Below are 23876 nucleotides of genomic sequence, written 5' to 3' on the forward strand. Positions count from 1 at the left end.
AAACAAGGCCCAAGAGGCACCAGCTCTCCCGCGGCTCTTCTTTCCAGCCGCGACAGAGCGAACGACCAAAGCCTTGCTGAGGAAGCAGAAGCGAAGTGCGGTTTGAGCCAAGCTGAAAACCTCTGCGAAAGCATAGCAGTCGCTGGGAAATCAGAGTCGGTTCTGTGGGCTGCTTTTGTTGCTTGCCTTAGCCTAGTATTCGCAGCACAATGGGAAAAACCCGCATAGAGCGAAAGCTTCTTGGCCGGGGCATCCCCTCTGGGAAAGCACAGCATTCTCTGGGAAATCAGAGTCGGGTCTGTGGGATGCTGCCTGCTGCTTGCCGGAGCTAGTCTCCCCTGCACGGTGGAATAAACCCGCATGGGGCGAAATTCTCTCTGCCTGGGCTTCCGCTCTGCCTGAGAGAGAAGCGCGGTGGTGCCTGTGGAAAGAGCCTTAAGGAAAGGGACACATCTGTCCCTGCAGAGCGAAGGAAGCCGGGCTGCTAAGGAGACACGAGGGGAAGATTAGGGCAGGGGAAAGGGCTCCACTCTGAGGAAGGAGTCTGGGCAGAAAGCTTGCCTGTCCTGAGCCTTTGGGCCCAAGGAGACAGCAGCTCCTTGGCCACCTGACCGTGGTGGAGCCATGGGCTTGCCACCAGGCGCCTACCCTAAACTCGAGAAACAACTCCCAGAAAGACCTGGCCATCAGATGCCGTCTTCCTCCGGGATGTAGAAGCTTGGAGGAGGCCCGGGTTTTAAGGGGAAGGAGTGGTGACAGTCCCCCAAAGCTCCCTATTCAGTGCACGGGCGGTGTGCAGGGATCCCGTCACCTCTCCTTTCCTGTGGGGAAAGCACAGGCCTAGTCCGCGAGTCGGCCTGAGCGCCAGAGTAAAAGGCCAAGCGATGCCTACACCGGGAGATGGTAGTGTGCATGGAGTGCCATCCTAGGCTAAGCGCGCTACTGCACGGTTGCGACTGTGTCTGCGTAGTTCGGCCTGGCAGGGTGAACCCAGGACGCGAACATGGAGCCAGGGAAAGCAAGGCCCAAGAGGCACCAGCTCTCCCGCAGCTCTTCTTCCCAGACGCGACAGAAGCCTTGCTGAGGAAGCAGTGGCGAAGGGCTGTTTGCTCCAAACCAAAGCCTCTGCGAAAGGACAGCATTCCCCGAGAAATGTTTTGGGGGCTGCTAATGCGTGCCTGAGCCCATTCTCGCGGTGGGAGAAACCCGCATACAGCGAAAGCCCCTTTGCCTGGGCATCTCCCCTTGGAAAGCACAGCATTCTTTGGGAAATCAAAGTTGGGTTTGGGGATGCTGCTGCTGCTTGCCTAAGCGAGTCTCCGCAGCATGTTGGAAGACACCCGCATGGAGCGAAATCCTCTTTGCCCTAGCATCCTTTCTGCCTGAGAGAGAAGCATGGTTGCTCACGTCTGTCACCACGCTCCCCAGGAGCAAGTGTGGGGAAGGCACAGCACGCCGCCCCCGGGGAAGAGAAGGATCCCTTGGCCTTGGGGTCGGGAAACGCTCGGGAACAGGATAGCCTGCCGCGGCACGAAATGCAGGCCGGTGGCCAGACATGTGTCACCCGCTCCCTGTGCGGAGAGATGGAAGCCTGGCTGCTAAGGAGACATGAGGGGACGACTAGGGCAGGGGCGCGTGCTCCACTCTAAGGAGTCTGGGCAGAAGGCAGGCCTGTCCTGTGCCTCTGTTACCAAGGGGACACCATCTCCTTGGCCACCTGTCCCAAGGGCAGACTTGGGCTTGCCACCAGGTGCCATACCCGGAACTCGCAGAAACAACCCCATGGAGAAACGTGCAGTCAGATGCCGTCTTCCACCAAGATGTGGCAGCATTGTGGGTGTCCGGGGTGTGCCGGGGAAAGAGTGGAGAAAGTCCCCACTGTTCCCCATCCCAGTGCTCGGGCCTTGTGCAGGGATCCTGTTGCCTCCTCTCTCCTGTGGTGAAGGCACTGGCCTTGACCCCGAGTCTGCCCGAGCGCCGGAGCAAAAGGCAAAGCCTTACCTACGCCAGGAGATGGTAATAGCCATAGAGTGTCATGCTAGGCCACGCACGCTGCTGCAGGGTTGTGACTGTGTCTGCTTAGATCGGCTTAGCAAGGTGAACCCCGGGCGCGAACTTGGAGCCCGGGAAAACAAGGCCCAAGAGGCACCAGCTCTCCCGCGGCTCTTCTTTCCAGCCGCGACAGAGCGAACGACCAAAGCCTTGCTGAGGAAGCAGAAGCGAAGTGCGGTTTGAGCCAAGCTGAAAACCTCTGCGAAAGCATAGCAGTCGCTGGGAAATCAGAGTCGGTTCTGTGGGCTGCTTTTGTTGCTTGCCTTAGCCTAGTATTCGCAGCACAATGGGAAAAACCCGCATAGAGCGAAAGCTTCTTGGCCGGGGCATCCCCTCTGGGAAAGCACAGCATTCTCTGGGAAATCAGAGTCGGGTCTGTGGGATGCTGCCTGCTGCTTGCCGGAGCTAGTCTCCCCTGCACGGTGGAATAAACCCGCATGGGGCGAAATTCTCTCTGCCTGGGCTTCCGCTCTGCCTGAGAGAGAAGCGCGGTGGTGCCTGTGGAAAGAGCCTTAAGGAAAGGGACACATCTGTCCCTGCAGAGCGAAGGAAGCCGGGCTGCTAAGGAGACACGAGGGGAAGATTAGGGCAGGGGAAAGGGCTCCACTCTGAGGAAGGAGTCTGGGCAGAAAGCTTGCCTGTCCTGAGCCTTTGGGCCCAAGGAGACAGCAGCTCCTTGGCCACCTGACCGTGGTGGAGCCATGGGCTTGCCACCAGGCGCCTACCCTAAACTCGAGAAACAACTCCCAGAAAGACCTGGCCATCAGATGCCGTCTTCCTCCGGGATGTAGAAGCTTGGAGGAGGCCCGGGTTTTAAGGGGAAGGAGTGGTGACAGTCCCCCAAAGCTCCCTATTCAGTGCACGGGCGGTGTGCAGGGATCCCGTCACCTCTCCTTTCCTGTGGGGAAAGCACAGGCCTAGTCCGCGAGTCGGCCTGAGCGCCAGAGTAAAAGGCCAAGCGATGCCTACACCGGGAGATGGTAGTGTGCATGGAGTGCCATCCTAGGCTAAGTGCGCTACTGCACGGTTGCGACTGTGTCTGCGTAGTTCGGCCTGGCAGGGTGAACCCAGGACGCGAACATGGAGCCAGGGAAAGCAAGGCCCAAGAGGCACCAGCTCTCCCGCAGCTCTTCTTCCCAGACGCGACAGAAGCCTTGCTGAGGAAGCAGTGGCGAAGGGCTGTTTGCTCCAAACCAAAGCCTCTGCGAAAGGACAGCATTCCCCGAGAAATGTTTTGGGGGCTGCTAATGCGTGCCTGAGCCCATTCTCGCGGTGGGAGAAACCCGCATACAGCGAAAGCCCCTTTGCCTGGGCATCTCCCCTTGGAAAGCACAGCATTCTTTGGGAAATCAAAGTTGGGTTTGGGGATGCTGCTGCTGCTTGCCTAAGCGAGTCTCCGCAGCATGTTGGAAGACACCCGCATGGAGCGAAATCCTCTTTGCCCTAGCATCCTTTCTGCCTGAGAGAGAAGCATGGTTGCTCACGTCTGTCACCACGCTCCCCAGGAGCAAGTGTGGGGAAGGCACAGCACGCCGCCCCCGGGGAAGAGAAGGATCCCTTGGCCTTGGGGTCGGGAAACGCTCGGGAACAGGATAGCCTGCCGCGGCACGAAATGCAGGCCGGTGGCCAGACATGTGTCACCCGCTCCCTGTGCGGAGAGATGGAAGCCTGGCTGCTAAGGAGACATGAGGGGACGACTAGGGCAGGGGCGCGTGCTCCACTCTAAGGAGTCTGGGCAGAAGGCAGGCCTGTCCTGTGCCTCTGTTACCAAGGGGACACCATCTCCTTGGCCACCTGTCCCAAGGGCAGACTTGGGCTTGCCACCAGGTGCCATACCCGGAACTCGCAGAAACAACCCCATGGAGAAACGTGCAGTCAGATGCCGTCTTCCACCAAGATGTGGCAGCATTGTGGGTGTCCGGGGTGTGCCGGGGAAAGAGTGGAGAAAGTCCCCACTGTTCCCCATCCCAGTGCTCGGGCCTTGTGCAGGGATCCTGTTGCCTCCTCTCTCCTGTGGTGAAGGCACTGGCCTTGACCCCGAGTCTGCCCGAGCGCCGGAGCAAAAGGCAAAGCCTTACCTACGCCAGGAGATGGTAATAGCCATAGAGTGTCATGCTAGGCCACGCACGCTGCTGCAGGGTTGTGACTGTGTCTGCTTAGATCGGCTTAGCAAGGTGAACCCCGGGCGCGAACTTGGAGCCCGGGAAAACAAGGCCCAAGAGGCACCAGCTCTCCCGCGGCTCTTCTTTCCAGCCGCGACAGAGCGAACGACCAAAGCCTTGCTGAGGAAGCAGAAGCGAAGTGCGGTTTGAGCCAAGCTGAAAACCTCTGCGAAAGCATAGCAGTCGCTGGGAAATCAGAGTCGGTTCTGTGGGCTGCTTTTGTTGCTTGCCTTAGCCTAGTATTCGCAGCACAATGGGAAAAACCCGCATAGAGCGAAAGCTTCTTGGCCGGGGCATCCCCTCTGGGAAAGCACAGCATTCTCTGGGAAATCAGAGTCGGGTCTGTGGGATGCTGCCTGCTGCTTGCCGGAGCTAGTCTCCCCTGCACGGTGGAATAAACCCGCATGGGGCGAAATTCTCTCTGCCTGGGCTTCCGCTCTGCCTGAGAGAGAAGCGCGGTGGTGCCTGTGGAAAGAGCCTTAAGGAAAGGGACACATCTGTCCCTGCAGAGCGAAGGAAGCCGGGCTGCTAAGGAGACACGAGGGGAAGATTAGGGCAGGGGAAAGGGCTCCACTCTGAGGAAGGAGTCTGGGCAGAAAGCTTGCCTGTCCTGAGCCTTTGGGCCCAAGGAGACAGCAGCTCCTTGGCCACCTGACCGTGGTGGAGCCATGGGCTTGCCACCAGGCGCCTACCCTAAACTCGAGAAACAACTCCCAGAAAGACCTGGCCATCAGATGCCGTCTTCCTCCGGGATGTAGAAGCTTGGAGGAGGCCCGGGTTTTAAGGGGAAGGAGTGGTGACAGTCCCCCAAAGCTCCCTATTCAGTGCACGGGCGGTGTGCAGGGATCCCGTCACCTCTCCTTTCCTGTGGGGAAAGCACAGGCCTAGTCCGCGAGTCGGCCTGAGCGCCAGAGTAAAAGGCCAAGCGATGCCTACACCGGGAGATGGTAGTGTGCATGGAGTGCCATCCTAGGCTAAGCGCGCTACTGCACGGTTGCGACTGTGTCTGCGTAGTTCGGCCTGGCAGGGTGAACCCAGGACGCGAACATGGAGCCAGGGAAAGCAAGGCCCAAGAGGCACCAGCTCTCCCGCAGCTCTTCTTCCCAGACGCGACAGAAGCCTTGCTGAGGAAGCAGTGGCGAAGGGCTGTTTGCTCCAAACCAAAGCCTCTGCGAAAGGACAGCATTCCCCGAGAAATGTTTTGGGGGCTGCTAATGCGTGCCTGAGCCCATTCTCGCGGTGGGAGAAACCCGCATACAGCGAAAGCCCCTTTGCCTGGGCATCTCCCCTTGGAAAGCACAGCATTCTTTGGGAAATCAAAGTTGGGTTTGGGGATGCTGCTGCTGCTTGCCTAAGCGAGTCTCCGCAGCATGTTGGAAGACACCCGCATGGAGCGAAATCCTCTTTGCCCTAGCATCCTTTCTGCCTGAGAGAGAAGCATGGTTGCTCACGTCTGTCACCACGCTCCCCAGGAGCAAGTGTGGGGAAGGCACAGCACGCCGCCCCCGGGGAAGAGAAGGATCCCTTGGCCTTGGGGTCGGGAAACGCTCGGGAACAGGATAGCCTGCCGCGGCACGAAATGCAGGCCGGTGGCCAGACATGTGTCACCCGCTCCCTGTGCGGAGAGATGGAAGCCTGGCTGCTAAGGAGACATGAGGGGACGACTAGGGCAGGGGCGCGTGCTCCACTCTAAGGAGTCTGGGCAGAAGGCAGGCCTGTCCTGTGCCTCTGTTACCAAGGGGACACCATCTCCTTGGCCACCTGTCCCAAGGGCAGACTTGGGCTTGCCACCAGGTGCCATACCCGGAACTCGCAGAAACAACCCCATGGAGAAACGTGCAGTCAGATGCCGTCTTCCACCAAGATGTGGCAGCATTGTGGGTGTCCGGGGTGTGCCGGGGAAAGAGTGGAGAAAGTCCCCACTGTTCCCCATCCCAGTGCTCGGGCCTTGTGCAGGGATCCTGTTGCCTCCTCTCTCCTGTGGTGAAGGCACTGGCCTTGACCCCGAGTCTGCCCGAGCGCCGGAGCAAAAGGCAAAGCCTTACCTACGCCAGGAGATGGTAATAGCCATAGAGTGTCATGCTAGGCCACGCACGCTGCTGCAGGGTTGTGACTGTGTCTGCTTAGATCGGCTTAGCAAGGTGAACCCCGGGCGCGAACTTGGAGCCCGGGAAAACAAGGCCCAAGAGGCACCAGCTCTCCCGCGGCTCTTCTTTCCAGCCGCGACAGAGCGAACGACCAAAGCCTTGCTGAGGAAGCAGAAGCGAAGTGCGGTTTGAGCCAAGCTGAAAACCTCTGCGAAAGCATAGCAGTCGCTGGGAAATCAGAGTCGGTTCTGTGGGCTGCTTTTGTTGCTTGCCTTAGCCTAGTATTCGCAGCACAATGGGAAAAACCCGCATAGAGCGAAAGCTTCTTGGCCGGGGCATCCCCTCTGGGAAAGCACAGCATTCTCTGGGAAATCAGAGTCGGGTCTGTGGGATGCTGCCTGCTGCTTGCCGGAGCTAGTCTCCCCTGCACGGTGGAATAAACCCGCATGGGGCGAAATTCTCTCTGCCTGGGCTTCCGCTCTGCCTGAGAGAGAAGCGCGGTGGTGCCTGTGGAAAGAGCCTTAAGGAAAGGGACACATCTGTCCCTGCAGAGCGAAGGAAGCCGGGCTGCTAAGGAGACACGAGGGGAAGATTAGGGCAGGGGAAAGGGCTCCACTCTGAGGAAGGAGTCTGGGCAGAAAGCTTGCCTGTCCTGAGCCTTTGGGCCCAAGGAGACAGCAGCTCCTTGGCCACCTGACCGTGGTGGAGCCATAGGCTTGCCACCAGGCGCCTACCCTAAACTCGAGAAACAACTCCCAGAAAGACCTGGCCATCAGATGCCGTCTTCCTCCGGGATGTAGAAGCTTGGAGGAGGCCCGGGTTTTAAGGGGAAGGAGTGGTGACAGTCCCCCAAAGCTCCCTATTCAGTGCACGGGCGGTGTGCAGGGATCCCGTCACCTCTCCTTTCCTGTGGGGAAAGCACAGGCCTAGTCCGCGAGTCGGCCTGAGCGCCAGAGTAAAAGGCCAAGCGATGCCTACACCGGGAGATGGTAGTGTGCATGGAGTGCCATCCTAGGCTAAGCGCGCTACTGCACGGTTGCGACTGTGTCTGCGTAGTTCGGCCTGGCAGGGTGAACCCAGGACGCGAACATGGAGCCAGGGAAAGCAAGGCCCAAGAGGCACCAGCTCTCCCGCAGCTCTTCTTCCCAGACGCGACAGAAGCCTTGCTGAGGAAGCAGTGGCGAAGGGCTGTTTGCTCCAAACCAAAGCCTCTGCGAAAGGACAGCATTCCCCGAGAAATGTTTTGGGGGCTGCTAATGCGTGCCTGAGCCCATTCTCGCGGTGGGAGAAACCCGCATACAGCGAAAGCCCCTTTGCCTTGGCATCTCCCCTTGGAAAGCACAGCATTCTTTGGGAAATCAAAGTTGGGTTTGGGGATGCTGCTGCTGCTTGCCTAAGCGAGTCTCCGCAGCATGTTGGAAGACACCCGCATGGAGCGAAATCCTCTTTGCCCTAGCATCCTTTCTGCCTGAGAGAGAAGCATGGTTGCTCACGTCTGTCACCACGCTCCCCAGGAGCAAGTGTGGGGAAGGCACAGCACGCCGCCCCCGGGGAAGAGAAGGATCCCTTGGCCTTGGGGTCGGGAAACGCTCGGGAACAGGATAGCCTGCCGCGGCACGAAATGCAGGCCGGTGGCCAGACATGTGTCACCCGCTCCCTGTGCGGAGAGATGGAAGCCTGGCTGCTAAGGAGACATGAGGGGACGACTAGGGCAGGGGCGCGTGCTCCACTCTAAGGAGTCTGGGCAGAAGGCAGGCCTGTCCTGTGCCTCTGTTACCAAGGGGACACCATCTCCTTGGCCACCTGTCCCAAGGGCAGACTTGGGCTTGCCACCAGGTGCCATACCCGGAACTCGCAGAAACAACCCCATGGAGAAACGTGCAGTCAGATGCCGTCTTCCACCAAGATGTGGCAGCATTGTGGGTGTCCGGGGTGTGCCGGGGAAAGAGTGGAGAAAGTCCCCACTGTTCCCCATCCCAGTGCTCGGGCCTTGTGCAGGGATCCTGTTGCCTCCTCTCTCCTGTGGTGAAGGCACTGGCCTTGACCCCGAGTCTGCCCGAGCGCCGGAGCAAAAGGCAAAGCCTTACGTACGCCAGGAGATGGTAATAGCCATAGAGTGTCATGCTAGGCCACGCACGCTGCTGCAGGGTTGTGACTGTGTCTGCTTAGATCGGCTTAGCAAGGTGAACCCCGGGCGCGAACTTGGAGCCCGGGAAAACAAGGCCCAAGAGGCACCAGCTCTCCCGCGGCTCTTCTTTCCAGCCGCGACAGAGCGAACGACCAAAGCCTTGCTGAGGAAGCAGAAGCGAAGTGCGGTTTGAGCCAAGCTGAAAACCTCTGCGAAAGCATAGCAGTCGCTGGGAAATCAGAGTCGGTTCTGTGGGCTGCTTTTGTTGCTTGCCTTAGCCTAGTATTCGCAGCACAATGGGAAAAACCCGCATAGAGCGAAAGCTTCTTGGCCGGGGCATCCCCTCTGGGAAAGCACAGCATTCTCTGGGAAATCAGATTCGGGTCTGTGGGATGCTGCCTGCTGCTTGCCGGAGCTAGTCTCCCCTGCACGGTGGAATAAACCCGCATGGGGCGAAATTCTCTCTGCCTGGGCTTCCGCTCTGCCTGAGAGAGAAGCGCGGTGGTGCCTGTGGAAAGAGCCTTAAGGAAAGGGACACATCTGTCCCTGCAGAGCGAAGGAAGCCGGGCTGCTAAGGAGACACGAGGGGAAGATTAGGGCAGGGGAAAGGGCTCCACTCTGAGGAAGGAGTCTGGGCAGAAAGCTTGCCTGTCCTGAGCCTTTGGGCCCAAGGAGACAGCAGCTCCTTGGCCACCTGACCGTGGTGGAGCCATGGGCTTGCCACCAGGCGCCTACCCTAAACTCGAGAAACAACTCCCAGAAAGACCTGGCCATCAGATGCCGTCTTCCTCCGGGATGTAGAAGCTTGGAGGAGGCCCGGGTTTTAAGGGGAAGGAGTGGTGACAGTCCCCCAAAGCTCCCTATTCAGTGCACGGGCGGTGTGCAGGGATCCCGTCACCTCTCCTTTCCTGTGGGGAAAGCACAGGCCTAGTCCGCGAGTCGGCCTGAGCGCCAGAGTAAAAGGCCAAGCGATGCCTACACCGGGAGATGGTAGTGTGCATGGAGTGCCATCCTAGGCTAAGCGCGCTACTGCACGGTTGCGACTGTGTCTGCGTAGTTCGGCCTGGCAGGGTGAACCCAGGACGCGAACATGGAGCCAGGGAAAGCAAGGCCCAAGAGGCACCAGCTCTCCCGCAGCTCTTCTTCCCAGACGCGACAGAAGCCTTGCTGAGGAAGCAGTGGCAAAGGGCTGTTTGCTCCAAACCAAAGCCTCTGCGAAAGGACAGCATTCCCCGAGAAATGTTTTGGGGGCTGCTAATGCGTGCCTGAGCCCATTCTCGCGGTGGGAGAAACCCGCATACAGCGAAAGCCCCTTTGCCTGGGCATCTCCCCTTGGAAAGCACAGCATTCTTTGGGAAATCAAAGTTGGGTTTGGGGATGCTGCTGCTGCTTGCCTAAGCGAGTCTCCGCAGCATGTTGGAAGACACCCGCATGGAGCGAAATCCTCTTTGCCCTAGCATCCTTTCTGCCTGAGAGAGAAGCATGGTTGCTCACGTCTGTCACCACGCTCCCCAGGAGCAAGTGTGGGGAAGGCACAGCACGCCGCCCCCGGGGAAGAGAAGGATCCCTTGGCCTTGGGGTCGGGAAACGCTCGGGAACAGGATAGCCTGCCGCGGCACGAAATGCAGGCCGGTGGCCAGACATGTGTCACCCGCTCCCTGTGCGGAGAGATGGAAGCCTGGCTGCTAAGGAGACATGAGGGGACGACTAGGGCAGGGGCGCGTGCTCCACTCTAAGGAGTCTGGGCAGAAGGCAGGCCTGTCCTGTGCCTCTGTTACCAAGGGGACACCATCTCCTTGGCCACCTGTCCCAAGGGCAGACTTGGGCTTGCCACCAGGTGCCATACCCGGAACTCGCAGAAACAACCCCATGGAGAAACGTGCAGTCAGATGCCGTCTTCCACCAAGATGTGGCAGCATTGTGGGTGTCCGGGGTGTGCCGGGGAAAGAGTGGAGAAAGTCCCCACTGTTCCCCATCCCAGTGCTCGGGCCTTGTGCAGGGATCCTGTTGCCTCCTCTCTCCTGTGGTGAAGGCACTGGCCTTGACCCCGAGTCTGCCCGAGCGCCGGAGCAAAAGGCAAAGCCTTACCTACGCCAGGAGATGGTAATAGCCATAGAGTGTCATGCTAGGCCACGCACGCTGCTGCAGGGTTGTGACTGTGTCTGCTTAGATCGGCTTAGCAAGGTGAACCCCGGGCGCGAACTTGGAGCCCGGGAAAACAAGGCCCAAGAGGCACCAGCTCTCCCGCGGCTCTTCTTTCCAGCCGCGACAGAGCGAACGACCAAAGCCTTGCTGAGGAAGCAGAAGCGAAGTGCGGTTTGAGCCAAGCTGAAAACCTCTGCGAAAGCATAGCAGTCGCTGGGAAATCAGAGTCGGTTCTGTGGGCTGCTTTTGTTGCTTGCCTTAGCCTAGTATTCGCAGCACAATGGGAAAAACCCGCATAGAGCGAAAGCTTCTTGGCCGGGGCATCCCCTCTGGGAAAGCACAGCATTCTCTGGGAAATCAGAGTCGGGTCTGTGGGATGCTGCCTGCTGCTTGCCGGAGCTAGTCTCCCCTGCACGGTGGAATAAACCCGCATGGGGCGAAATTCTCTCTGCCTGGGCTTCCGCTCTGCCTGAGAGAGAAGCGCGGTGGTGCCTGTGGAAAGAGCCTTAAGGAAAGGGACACATCTGTCCCTGCAGAGCGAAGGAAGCCGGGCTGCTAAGGAGACACGAGGGGAAGATTAGGGCAGGGGAAAGGGCTCCACTCTGAGGAAGGAGTCTGGGCAGAAAGCTTGCCTGTCCTGAGCCTTTGGGCCCAAGGAGACAGCAGCTCCTTGGCCACCTGACCGTGGTGGAGCCATGGGCTTGCCACCAGGCGCCTACCCTAAACTCGAGAAACAACTCCCAGAAAGACCTGGCCATCAGATGCCGTCTTCCTCCGGGATGTAGAAGCTTGGAGGAGGCCCGGGTTTTAAGGGGAAGGAGTGGTGACAGTCCCCCAAAGCTCCCTATTCAGTGCACGGGCGGTGTGCAGGGATCCCGTCACCTCTCCTTTCCTGTGGGGAAAGCACAGGCCTAGTCCGCGAGTCGGCCTGAGCGCCAGAGTAAAAGGCCAAGCGATGCCTACACCGGGAGATGGTAGTGTGCATGGAGTGCCATCCTAGGCTAAGCGCGCTACTGCACGGTTGCGACTGTGTCTGCGTAGTTCGGCCTGGCAGGGTGAACCCAGGACGCGAACATGGAGCCAGGGAAAGCAAGGCCCAAGAGGCACCAGCTCTCCCGCAGCTCTTCTTCCCAGACGCGACAGAAGCCTTGCTGAGGAAGCAGTGGCGAAGGGCTGTTTGCTCCAAACCAAAGCCTCTGCGAAAGGACAGCATTCCCCGAGAAATGTTTTGGGGGCTGCTAATGCGTGCCTGAGCCCATTCTCGCGGTGGGAGAAACCCGCATACAGCGAAAGCCCCTTTGCCTGGGCATCTCCCCTTGGAAAGCACAGCATTCTTTGGGAAATCAAAGTTGGGTTTGGGGATGCTGCTGCTGCTTGCCTAAGCGAGTCTCCGCAGCATGTTGGAAGACACCCGCATGGAGCGAAATCCTCTTTGCCCTAGCATCCTTTCTGCCTGAGAGAGAAGCATGGTTGCTCACGTCTGTCACCACGCTCCCCAGGAGCAAGTGTGGGGAAGGCACAGCACGCCGCCCCCGGGGAAGAGAAGGATCCCTTGGCCTTGGGGTCGGGAAACGCTCGGGAACAGGATAGCCTGCCGCGGCACGAAATGCAGGCCGGTGGCCAGACATGTGTCACCCGCTCCCTGTGCGGAGAGATGGAAGCCTGGCTGCTAAGGAGACATGAGGGGACGACTAGGGCAGGGGCGCGTGCTCCACTCTAAGGAGTCTGGGCAGAAGGCAGGCCTGTCCTGTGCCTCTGTTACCAAGGGGACACCATCTCCTTGGCCACCTGTCCCAAGGGCAGACTTGGGCTTGCCACCAGGTGCCATACCCGGAACTCGCAGAAACAACCCCATGGAGAAACGTGCAGTCAGATGCCGTCTTCCACCAAGATGTGGCAGCATTGTGGGTGTCCGGGGTGTGCCGGGGAAAGAGTGGAGAAAGTCCCCACTGTTCCCCATCCCAGTGCTCGGGCCTTGTGCAGGGATCCTGTTGCCTCCTCTCTCCTGTGGTGAAGGCACTGGCCTTGACCCCGAGTCTGCCCGAGCGCCGGAGCAAAAGGCAAAGCCTTACCTACGCCAGGAGATGGTAATAGCCATAGAGTGTCATGCTAGGCCACGCACGCTGCTGCAGGGTTGTGACTGTGTCTGCTTAGATCGGCTTAGCAAGGTGAACCCCGGGCGCGAACTTGGAGCCCGGGAAAACAAGGCCCAAGAGGCACCAGCTCTCCCGCGGCTCTTCTTTCCAGCCGCGACAGAGCGAACGACCAAAGCCTTGCTGAGGAAGCAGAAGCGAAGTGCGGTTTGAGCCAAGCTGAAAACCTCTGCGAAAGCATAGCAGTCGCTGGGAAATCAGAGTCGGTTCTGTGGGCTGCTTTTGTTGCTTGCCTTAGCCTAGTATTCGCAGCACAATGGGAAAAACCCGCATAGAGCGAAAGCTTCTTGGCCGGGGCATCCCCTCTGGGAAAGCACAGCATTCTCTGGGAAATCAGAGTCGGGTCTGTGGGATGCTGCCTGCTGCTTGCCGGAGCTAGTCTCCCCTGCACGGTGGAATAAACCCGCATGGGGCGAAATTCTCTTTGCCTGGGCTTCCGCTCTGCCTGAGAGAGAAGCGCGGTGGTGCCTGTGGAAAGAGCCTTAAGGAAAGGGACACATCTGTCCCTGCAGAGCGAAGGAAGCCGGGCTGCTAAGGAGACACGAGGGGAAGATTAGGGCAGGGGAAAGGGCTCCACTCTGAGGAAGGAGTCTGGGCAGAAAGCTTGCCTGTCCTGAGCCTTTGGGCCCAAGGAGACAGCAGCTCCTTGGCCACCTGACCGTGGTGGAGCCATGGGCTTGCCACCAGGCGCCTACCCTAAACTCGAGAAACAACTCCCAGAAAGACCTGGCCATCAGATGCCGTCTTCCTCCGGGATGTAGAAGCTTGGAGGAGGCCCGGGTTTTAAGGGGAAGGAGTGGTGACAGTCCCCCAAAGCTCCCTATTCAGTGCACGGGCGGTGTGCAGGGATCCCGTCACCTCTCCTTTCCTGTGGGGAAAGCACAGGCCTAGTCCGCGAGTCGGCCTGAGCGCCAGAGTAAAAGGCCAAGCGATGCCTACACCGGGAGATGGTAGTGTGCATGGAGTGCCATCCTAGGCTAAGCGCGCTACTGCACGGTTGCGACTGTGTCTGCGTAGTTCGGCCTGGCAGGGTGAACCCAGGACGCGAACATGGAGCCAGGGAAAGCAAGGCCCAAGAGGCACCAGCTCTCCCGCAGCTCTTCTTCCCAGACGCGACAGAAGCCTTGCTGAGGAAGCAGTGGCGAAGGGCTGTTTGCTCCAAACCAAAGCCTCTGCGAAAGGACAGCATTCCCCGAGAAATGTTTTGGGGGCTGCTAATGCGTGCCTGAGCCCATTCTCGCGGTGGGAGAAACCCGCATACAGCGAAAGCCCCTTTGCCTGGGCATCTCCCCTTGGAAAGCACAGCATTCTTTGGGAAATCAAAGTTGGGTTTGGGGATGCTGCTGCTGCTTGCCTAAGCGAGTCTCCGCAGCATGTTGGAAGACACCCGCATGGAGCGAAATCCTCTTTGCCCTAGCATCCTTTCTGCCTGAGAGAGAAGCATGGTTGCTCACGTCTGTCACCACGCTCCCCAGGAGCAAGTGTGGGGAAGGCACAGCACGCCGCCCCCGGGGAAGAGAAGGATCCCTTGGCCTTGGGGTCGGGAAACGCTCGGGAACAGGATAGCCTGCCGCGGCACGAAATGCAGGCCGGTGGCCAGACATGTGTCACCCGCTCCCTGTGCGGAGAGATGGAAGCCTGGCTGCTAAGGAGACATGATGGGACGACTAGGGCAGGGGCGCGTGCTCCACTCTAAGGAGTCTGGGCAGAAGGCAGGCCTGTCCTGTGCCTCTGTTACCAAGGGGACACCATCTCCTTGGCCACCTGTCCCAAGGGCAGACTTGGGCTTGCCACCAGGTGCCATACCCGGAACTCGCAGAAACAACCCCATGGAGAAACGTGCAGTCAGATGCCGTCTTCCACCAAGATGTGGCAGCATTGTGGGTGTCCGGGGTGTGCCGGGGAAAGAGTGGAGAAAGTCCCCACTGTTCCCCATCCCAGTGCTCGGGCCTTGTGCAGGGATCCTGTTGCCTCCTCTCTCCTGTGGTGAAGGCACTGGCCTTGACCCCGAGTCTGCCCGAGCGCCGGAGCAAAAGGCAAAGCCTTACCTACGCCAGGAGATGGTAATAGCCATAGAGTGTCATGCTAGGCCACGCACGCTGCTGCAGGGTTGTGACTGTGTCTGCTTAGATCGGCTTAGCAAGGTGAACCCCGGGCGCGAACTTGGAGCCCGGGAAAACAAGGCCCAAGAGGCACCAGCTCTCCCGCGGCTCTTCTTTCCAGCCGCGACAGAGCGAACGACCAAAGCCTTGCTGAGGAAGCAGAAGCGAAGTGCGGTTTGAGCCAAGCTGAAAACCTCTGCGAAAGCATAGCAGTCGCTGGGAAATCAGAGTCGGTTCTGTGGGCTGCTTTTGTTGCTTGCCTTAGCCTAGTATTCGCAGCACAATGGGAAAAACCCGCATAGAGCGAAAGCTTCTTGGCCGGGGCATCCCCTCTGGGAAAGCACAGCATTCTCTGGGAAATCAGAGTCGGGTCTGTGGGATGCTGCCTGCTGCTTGCCGGAGCTAGTCTCCCCTGCACGGTGGAATAAACCCGCATGGGGCGAAATTCTCTTTGCCTGGGCTTCCGCTCTGCCTGAGAGAGAAGCGCGGTGGTGCCTGTGGAAAGAGCCTTAAGGAAAGGGACACATCTGTCCCTGCAGAGCGAAGGAAGCCGGGCTGCTAAGGAGACACGAGGGGAAGATTAGGGCAGGGGAAAGGGCTCCACTCTGAGGAAGGAGTCTGGGCAGAAAGCTTGCCTGTCCTGAGCCTTTGGGCCCAAGGAGACAGCAGCTCCTTGGCCACCTGACCGTGGTGGAGCCATGGGCTTGCCACCAGGCGCCTACCCTAAACTCGAGAAACAACTCCCAGAAAGACCTGGCCATCAGATGCCGTCTTCCTCCGGGATGTAGAAGCTTGGAGGAGGCCCGGGTTTTAAGGGGAAGGAGTGGTGACAGTCCCCCAAAGCTCCCTATTCAGTGCACGGGCGGTGTGCAGGGATCCCGTCACCTCTCCTTTCCTGTGGGGAAAGCACAGGCCTAGTCCGCGAGTCGGCCTGAGCGCCAGAGTAAAAGGCCAAGCGATGCCTACACCGGGAGATGGTAGTGTGCATGGAGTGCCATCCTAGGCTAAGCGCGCTACTGCACGGTTGCGACTGTGTCTGCGTAGTTCGGCCTGGCAGGGTGAACCCAGGACGCGAACATGGAGCCAGGGAAAGCAAGGCCCAAGAGGCACCAGCTCTCCCGCAGCTCTTCTTCCCAGACGCGACAGAAGCCTTGCTGAGGAAGCAGTGGCGAAGGGCTGTTTGCTCCAAACCAAAGCCTCTGCGAAAGGACAGCATTCCCCGAGAAATGTTTTGGGGGCTGCTAATGCGTGCCTGAGCCCATTCTCGCGGTGGGAGAAACCCGCATACAGCGAAAGCCCCTTTGCCTGGGCATCTCCCCTTGGAAAGCACAGCATTCTTTGGGAAATCAAAGTTGGGTTTGGGGATGCTGCTGCTGCTTGCCTAAGCGAGTCTCCGCAGCATGTTGGAAGACACCCGCATGGAGCGAAATCCTCTTTGCCCTAGCATCCTTTCTGCCTGAGAGAGAAGCATGGTTGGTCACGTCTGTCACCACGCTCCCCAGGAGCAAGTGTGGGGAAGGCACAGCACGCCGCCCCCGGGGAAGAGAAGGATCCCTTGGCCTTGGGGTCGGGAAACGCTCGGGAACAGGATAGCCTGCCGCGGCACGAAATGCAGGCCGGTGGCCAGACATGTGTCACCCGCTCCCTGTGCGGAGAGATGGAAGCCTGGCTGCTAAGGAGACATGAGAGGACGACTAGGGCAGGGGCGCGTGCTCCACTCTAAGGAGTCTGGGCAGAAGGCAGGCCTGTCCTGTGCCTCTGTTACCAAGGGGACACCATCTCCTTGGCCACCTGTCCCAAGGGCAGACTTGGGCTTGCCACCAGGTGCCATACCCGGAACTCGCAGAAACAACCCCATGGAGAAACGTGCAGTCAGATGCCGTCTTCCACCAAGATGTGGCAGCATTGTGGGTGTCCGGGGTGTGCCGGGGAAAGAGTGGAGAAAGTCCCCACTGTTCCCCATCCCAGTGCTCGGGCCTTGTGCAGGGATCCTGTTGCCTCCTCTCTCCTGTGGTGAAGGCACTGGCCTTGACCCCGAGTCTGCCCGAGCGCCGGAGCAAAAGGCAAAGCCTTACCTACGCCAGGAGATGGTAATAGCCATAGAGTGTCATGCTAGGCCACGCACGCTGCTGCAGGGTTGTGACTGTGTCTGCTTAGATCGGCTTAGCAAGGTGAACCCCGGGCGCGAACTTGGAGCCCGGGAAAACAAGGCCCAAGAGGCACCAGCTCTCCCGCGGCTCTTCTTTCCAGCCGCGACAGAGCGAACGACCAAAGCCTTGCTGAGGAAGCAGAAGCGAAGTGCGGTTTGAGCCAAGCTGAAAACCTCTGCGAAAGCATAGCAGTCGCTGGGAAATCAGAGTCGGTTCTGTGGGCTGCTTTTGTTGCTTGCCTTAGCCTAGTATTCGCAGCACAATGGGAAAAACCCGCATAGAGCGAAAGCTTCTTGGCCGGGGCATCCCCTCTGGGAAAGCACAGCATTCTCTGGGAAATCAGAGTCGGGTCTGTGGGATGCTGCCTGCTGCTTGCCGGAGCTAGTCTCCCCTGCACGGTGGAATAAACCCGCATGGGGCGAAATTCTCTTTGCCTGGGCTTCCGCTCTGCCTGAGAGAGAAGCGCGGTGGTGCCTGTGGAAAGAGCCTTAAGGAAAGGGACACATCTGTCCCTGCAGAGCGAAGGAAGCCGGGCTGCTAAGGAGACACGAGGGGAAGATTAGGGCAGGGGAAAGGGCTCCACTCTGAGGAAGGAGTCTGGGCAGAAAGCTTGCCTGTCCTGAGCCTTTGGGCCCAAGGAGACAGCAGCTCCTTGGCCACCTGACCGTGGTGGAGCCATGGGCTTGCCACCAGGCGCCTACCCTAAACTCGAGAAACAACTCCCAGAAAGACCTGGCCATCAGATGCCGTCTTCCTCCGGGATGTAGAAGCTTGGAGGAGGCCCGGGTTTTAAGGGGAAGGAGTGGTGACAGTCCCCCAAAGCTCCCTATTCAGTGCACGGGCGGTGTGCAGGGATCCCGTCACCTCTCCTTTCCTGTGGGGAAAGCACAGGCCTAGTCCGCGAGTCGGCCTGAGCGCCAGAGTAAAAGGCCAAGCGATGCCTACACCGGGAGATGGTAGTGTGCATGGAGTGCCATCCTAGGCTAAGCGCGCTACTGCACGGTTGCGACTGTGTCTGCGTAGTTCGGCCTGGCAGGGTGAACCCAGGACGCGAACATGGAGCCAGGGAAAGCAAGGCCCAAGAGGCACCAGCTCTCCCGCAGCTCTTCTTCCCAGACGCGACAGAAGCCTTGCTGAGGAAGCAGTGGCGAAGGGCTGTTTGCTCCAAACCAAAGCCTCTGCGAAAGGACAGCATTCCCCGAGAAATGTTTTGGGGGCTGCTAATGCGTGCCTGAGCCCATTCTCGCGGTGGGAGAAACCCGCATACAGCGAAAGCCCCTTTGCCTTGGCATCTCCCCTTGGAAAGCACAGCATTCTTTGGGAAATCAAAGTTGGGTTTGGGGATGCTGCTGCTGCTTGCCTAAGCGAGTCTCCGCAGCATGTTGGAAGACACCCGCATGGAGCGAAATCCTCTTTGCCCTAGCATCCTTTCTGCCTGAGAGAGAAGCATGGTTGGTCACGTCTGTCACCACGCTCCCCAGGAGCAAGTGTGGGGAAGGCACAGCACGCCGCCCCCGGGGAAGAGAAGGATCCCTTGGCCTTGGGGTCGGGAAACGCTCGGGAACAGGATAGCCTGCCGCGGCACGAAATGCAGGCCGGTGGCCAGACATGTGTCACCCGCTCCCTGTGCGGAGAGATGGAAGCCTGGCTGCTAAGGAGACATGAGAGGACGACTAGGGCAGGGGCGCGTGCTCCACTCTAAGGAGTCTGGGCAGAAGGCAGGCCTGTCCTGTGCCTCTGTTACCAAGGGGACAGCATCTCCTTGGCCACCTGTCCCAAGGGCAGACTTGGGCTTGCCACCAGGTGCCATACCCGGAACTCGCAGAAACAACCCCATGGAGAAACGGTCAGTCAGATGCCATCTTCCACCAAGATGTGGCAGCATTGTGGGTGACAGGGGGTGCGGCGAGGAAGGAGTGGAGACAGGCCCCACAGTTCCCCATCCCAGTGCCCGGGCCGTGTGCAGGGATCCTGTTGCCTCCTTTCTCCTGTGGTGAAGGCACTGGCCTTGACCCCGAGTCTGCCCGAGCACCGGATCAAAAGGCAAAGCCTTACCAGAGCAGGAGATGGAATTAGGAATAGAGTGCCATGCTAGGCCACGCACGCTGCTGCAGGGTTGTGACTGTGTCTGCCTAGTTCGGCTTAGCAAAGTGAAATCCGGGCGCGAACATGGAGCCAGGGAAAGCAAGGCCCAAGAGGCAACAGCTCTCCCGCAGCTCTTCTTCCCTGACTCGACTGAAGCTTTGCTGAGGAAGCAGCGGCGAAGTGCTGTTCGCTCCAAACCAAAGCCTCTGCGAAAGCACAGCATTCGCTGAGAAATGTTGTGCGGGCTGCTGCTGTTTCCCTGAGCTCAGTCTTGCGGTGGGAGAAACCCGCATACAGCGAAAGCCTCTTTTCCTGGACCTCTCCCTTAGGAAAGCACAGCATTCGTTGGGAAATCAGAGTTGGGTTTGGGGATGCTGCTGCTGCTTGCCTGAGCGAGTCTCGGCAACATGGTGGAAGATACCCGCATGGAGCGAAATCCTCTTGGCCCTAGCATCCTTTCTGCCTGAGAGAGAAGCATGGTTGCACACGTCTGTCACCGCGCTCCCCAGGAGCAATTTTGGGGAAGGCAAAGCACGCCGCCCCCGGGGAAGAGAAGGATCCCTTGGCCTTGGGGTCTGGAAAAGCTCGGGAAGCAGAATAGCCTGCCGAGGCACGAACAGCAGGCCATGAGAAGACAAGTGTCCTCTCCTCCCTGTGCGGAGAGATTGAAGCCTGGCTGCTAAGGAGACATGAGGGGAAGACAAAGGCATGGGTGCGTGCTCCACTCTGAGGAAGGAGTCTGGGCAGAAGGCAGGCCTGTCCTGTGCCTCTTGTCCCAAGGGGAAAGCATCTCTTTAGCCACCTGTCCCAAGGGCAGACTTGGGCTTGCCACCAGGTGCCATACCCGGAACTCGCAGAAACAACCCCATGGAGAAACGTGCAGTCAGATGCCGTCTTCCACCAAGATATGGCAGCATTGTGGGTGGCCGGGGGTGTGCCGGGGAAAGAGTGGAGACAGTCCCCACCGTTCCCCATCCCAGTGCTCGGGCCCTGTGCAGGGATCCTGTCGCCTCCTCTCTCCTGTTGTCAAGGCACTGGCCTTGACCCCGAGTCTGCCCAAGCGCCGGGGCAAAAGGCAAAGCCTTACATACGCTAGGAGATGGTAATAGGCATAGAGTGTCATGCTAGGCCACGCACGCTGCTGCAGGGTTGTGACTGTGTCTGCTTAGTTCGGCTTAGCAAGGTGAACCCCGGGCGCGAACTTGGACCCCGGGAAAACAAGGCCCAAGAGGCACCAGCTCTCCCGCGGCTCTTCTTTCCTGCCGCGACAGAGCGAAAGACCAAAGCCTTGCTGAGGAAGCAGCAGCGAAGTGCAGTTTGCGCCAAGCAGAAAACCTCTGCGAAAGCATAGCAGTCGCTGGGAAATCAGAGTCGGTTCTGTGGGCTAGTTTTGTTGCTTGCCTTAGCCTAGTATTCGCAGCACGATGGGAGAAACCCGCATAGAGTGAAAGCTTCTTTGCCGGGGCATCCTCTCTGGGAAAGCACAGCATTCTCTGGGAAATCAGAGTCGGGTCTTGGGATGCTGCCTGCTGCTTGCCGGAGCTAGTCTCCACTGCACGGTGGAATAAACCCGCATGGAGCGAAATCCTCTTTGCCTGGGCATCCGCTCTGCCTGAGAGAGAAGCGCGGTGGTGCCTGTGGAAAGAGCCTTAAGGAAAGGGACACATCTGTCACTGCAGAGCGAAGGAAGCCGGGCTGCTAAGGAGACACGAGGGGGAGATTAGGGCAGGGGAAAGGGCTCCACTCTGAGGAAGGAGTCTGGGCAGAAAGCATGCCTGTCCTGAGACTTTGGGCCCAAGGAGACAGCAGCTCCTTGGCCACCTGACCGTGGTGGAGCCATGAGCTTGCCACCAGGCGCCTACCCTAAACTCGAGAAACAACTCCCAGAAAGACCTGGCCATCAGATGCCGTCTTCCTCCGGGATGTAGAAGCTTGGAGGAGGCCCTGGTTTTAAGGGGAAGGAGTGGTGACAGTCCCCCAAAGCTCCCTATTCAGTGCACGGGCGGTGTGCAGGGATCCTGTCACCTCTCCTTTCCTGTGGGGAAAGCACAGGCCTAGTCCGCGAGTCGGCCTGAGCGCCAGAGTAAAAGGCCAAGCGATGCCTACACCGGGAGATGGTAGTGTGCATGGAGTGCCATCCTAGGCTAAGCGCGCTACTGCACGGTTGCGACTGTGTCTGCGTAGTTCGGCCTGGCAGGGTGAACCCAGGACGCGAACATGGAGCCAGGGAAAGCAAGGCCCAAGAGGCACCAGCTCTCCCGCAGCTCTTCTTCCCTGACGCGACAGAAGCCTTGCTGAGGAAGCAGTGGCGAAGTGCTGTTTGCTCCAAACCAAAGCCTCTGCGAAAGGACAGCATTCCCCGAGAAATGTTTTGGGGGCTGCTGCTGCGTGCCTGAGCCCAGTCTCGCGGATGGGAGAAACCCGCATACAGCGAAAGCCCCTTTGCCTTGGCATCGCCCCTTGGAAAGCACAGCATTCGTTGGGAAATCAGAGTTGGGTTTGGGGATGCTGCTGCTGCTTGCCTAAGCGAGTCTCCGCAGCATGTTGGAAGATACCCGCATGGATTGAAATCCTCTTTGCCCTAGCATCCTTTCTGCCTGAGAGAGAAGCATGGTTGCTCACGTCTGTCACCTCGCTCCCCAGGAGCAAGTGTGGGGAAGGCACAGCACGCCGCCCCTGGGGAAGAGAAGTATCCCTTGGCCTTGGGGTCGGGAAACGCTCGGGACAGGATAGCCTTCCGCGGCACGAAATGCAGGCCGGTGGCCAGACATGTGTCACCCGCTCCCTGTGCGGAGAGATGGGAGCCTGGCTGCTAAGGAGACATGAGGGGATGACTAGGCAGGGTCGCGTGCTCCACTCTGAGGAAGGAGTCTGGGCAGAAGGCAGGCCTGTCCTGTGCCTCTTGTCCCAAGGGGAAAGCATCTCTTTGGCCACCTGTCCCAAGGGCAGAATTGGGCTTGCCACCAGGTGCCATACCTGGAACTTGCAGAAACAACCCCATGGAGAAACGGTCAGTCAGATGCCATCTTCCACCAAGATGTGGCAGCATTGTAGGAGACAGGGGGTGCGGCAGGGAAAGAGTGGACACAGTCCCCCACAGTTCCCCATCCCAGTGCCCGGGCCGTGTGCAGGGATCCTGTTGCCTCTTCTCTCCTGTGGTGAAGGCACTGGCCTAGACCCCGAGTCTGCCCGAGCGCCGGAGCAAAAGGCAAAGCCTTACCTAGGCCAGGAGATGGAATTAGGCATAGAGTGACATGCTAGGCCACGCACGCTGCTGCAGGGTTGTGACTGTGTCTGCCTAGTTCGGCTTAGCAAAATGAAACCCAGGCGCGAACTTGGAGCCCGCGAAAGCAAGGCCCAAGAGGCACCAGCTCTCCCGCGGCTCTTCTTTCCAGCCGCGACAGAGCGAACGACCACAGCCTTGCTGAGGAAGCAGTAGCGAAGTGCGGTTCGCGCCAAGCTGAAAAACTCTGCAAAGCATGGCCGTCGCTGGGAAATCAGAGTCGGTTCTGTGGGCTGCTTTTGTTGCTTGCCTTAGCCTAGTATTCACAGCACTTTTGGAGAAACCCGCATAGAGCGAAAGCCTCTTTGCCCGGGCATCCCCTCGGGGAAAGCACAGCATTCTTTGGGAAATCAGAGTCGGGTCTGTGGGATGCTGCCTGCTGCTTGCCGGAGCTAGTCTCCACAGCACGGTGTAATAAACCCGCATGGAGCGAAATCCTCTTTGCCTGGGCATCCCCTCTGCATGGGAGAGATGCATGGTTGCACACGTCTGTCACTGCGCTCCCCAGGAGCAAGTGTGGGGAAGGCACAGCACACTGTCCCTGGGGAAGAGAAGGAGCCATTGGCCTTGGGGTCTGGAAAATTGAACAGCCACATGCAGAAAATGAAATTGGACCATCCTAACACCATACATTATAATCGACTGGAAATGGATGAAGAAGCATAATGTGAGAAAGGAATCCATCATAGTCCTTGAGGAGAGAACAGGTAGCAACTTCTTTGACCTCAGCAGCAGCAACTTCTTCCTAGGAACATCGCGAAAGGCCAGGGAAGCAAGGGCAAGAATGAACTATTGGGATTTCATCAGATCCAAAAGCTTTTGCACTGCAAAGGAAACAGTTAACAAAGCCAAAAGATCACTGTCAGAAGTTATCTGGGAGAAGATATTTGCAAATGACATACCAGATAAAGGGCCAGTATCCAAAATCTATAAAGAGCTTATCAAACTCAACACCCTAAAAACAAATAATCCAATGAAGAAATGGGCAGAGGACATGAACAGACATTTCTGCAAAGAATACATCCAAATGGCCAACAGACACATGAAAAAATGCTCCACATCACTCGGCATCAGGGAAATACAAATCAAAACCAGAATGAGATACCACCTCACACCGTTCAGAATGGCTAAAATGAACAAGTCCGTCAATGACAGATGCTGGCGAGGATGTGGAGAAAGGGCAACCCTCCTACACTGTATGTGGGAATGCAAGCTGGTGCAACCACTCTGGAAAACAGCGTGGACGTGCCTCAAAAAGCTGAAAATAGAACTACCCTATGACCCAGTGCTTGTAGTACTGGGTATATACCCTACAGATACAAACGTGGCATTCTGAAGGGGCACATGCACCCAAATGTTTATAGCAGCAATGTCCACAATAGTTAAACTATGGAAAGAAACTAAATGTCCTTCAACAGATGAATCAATAAATAAGATGTGGTATATATGTTCAATGGAATACTATGCAGCCATCAAAAGAAATGAAATCCTGCTATTTGTGATGATGTGGATGGAACTAGAGGGTATTA

The sequence above is a fragment of the Mustela nivalis genome (genome assembly GCF_964662115.1).
Source record: "Mustela nivalis genome assembly, contig: HAP1_SCAFFOLD_421, whole genome shotgun sequence".
Lineage (NCBI taxonomy): Eukaryota > Metazoa > Chordata > Mammalia > Carnivora > Mustelidae > Mustela > Mustela nivalis.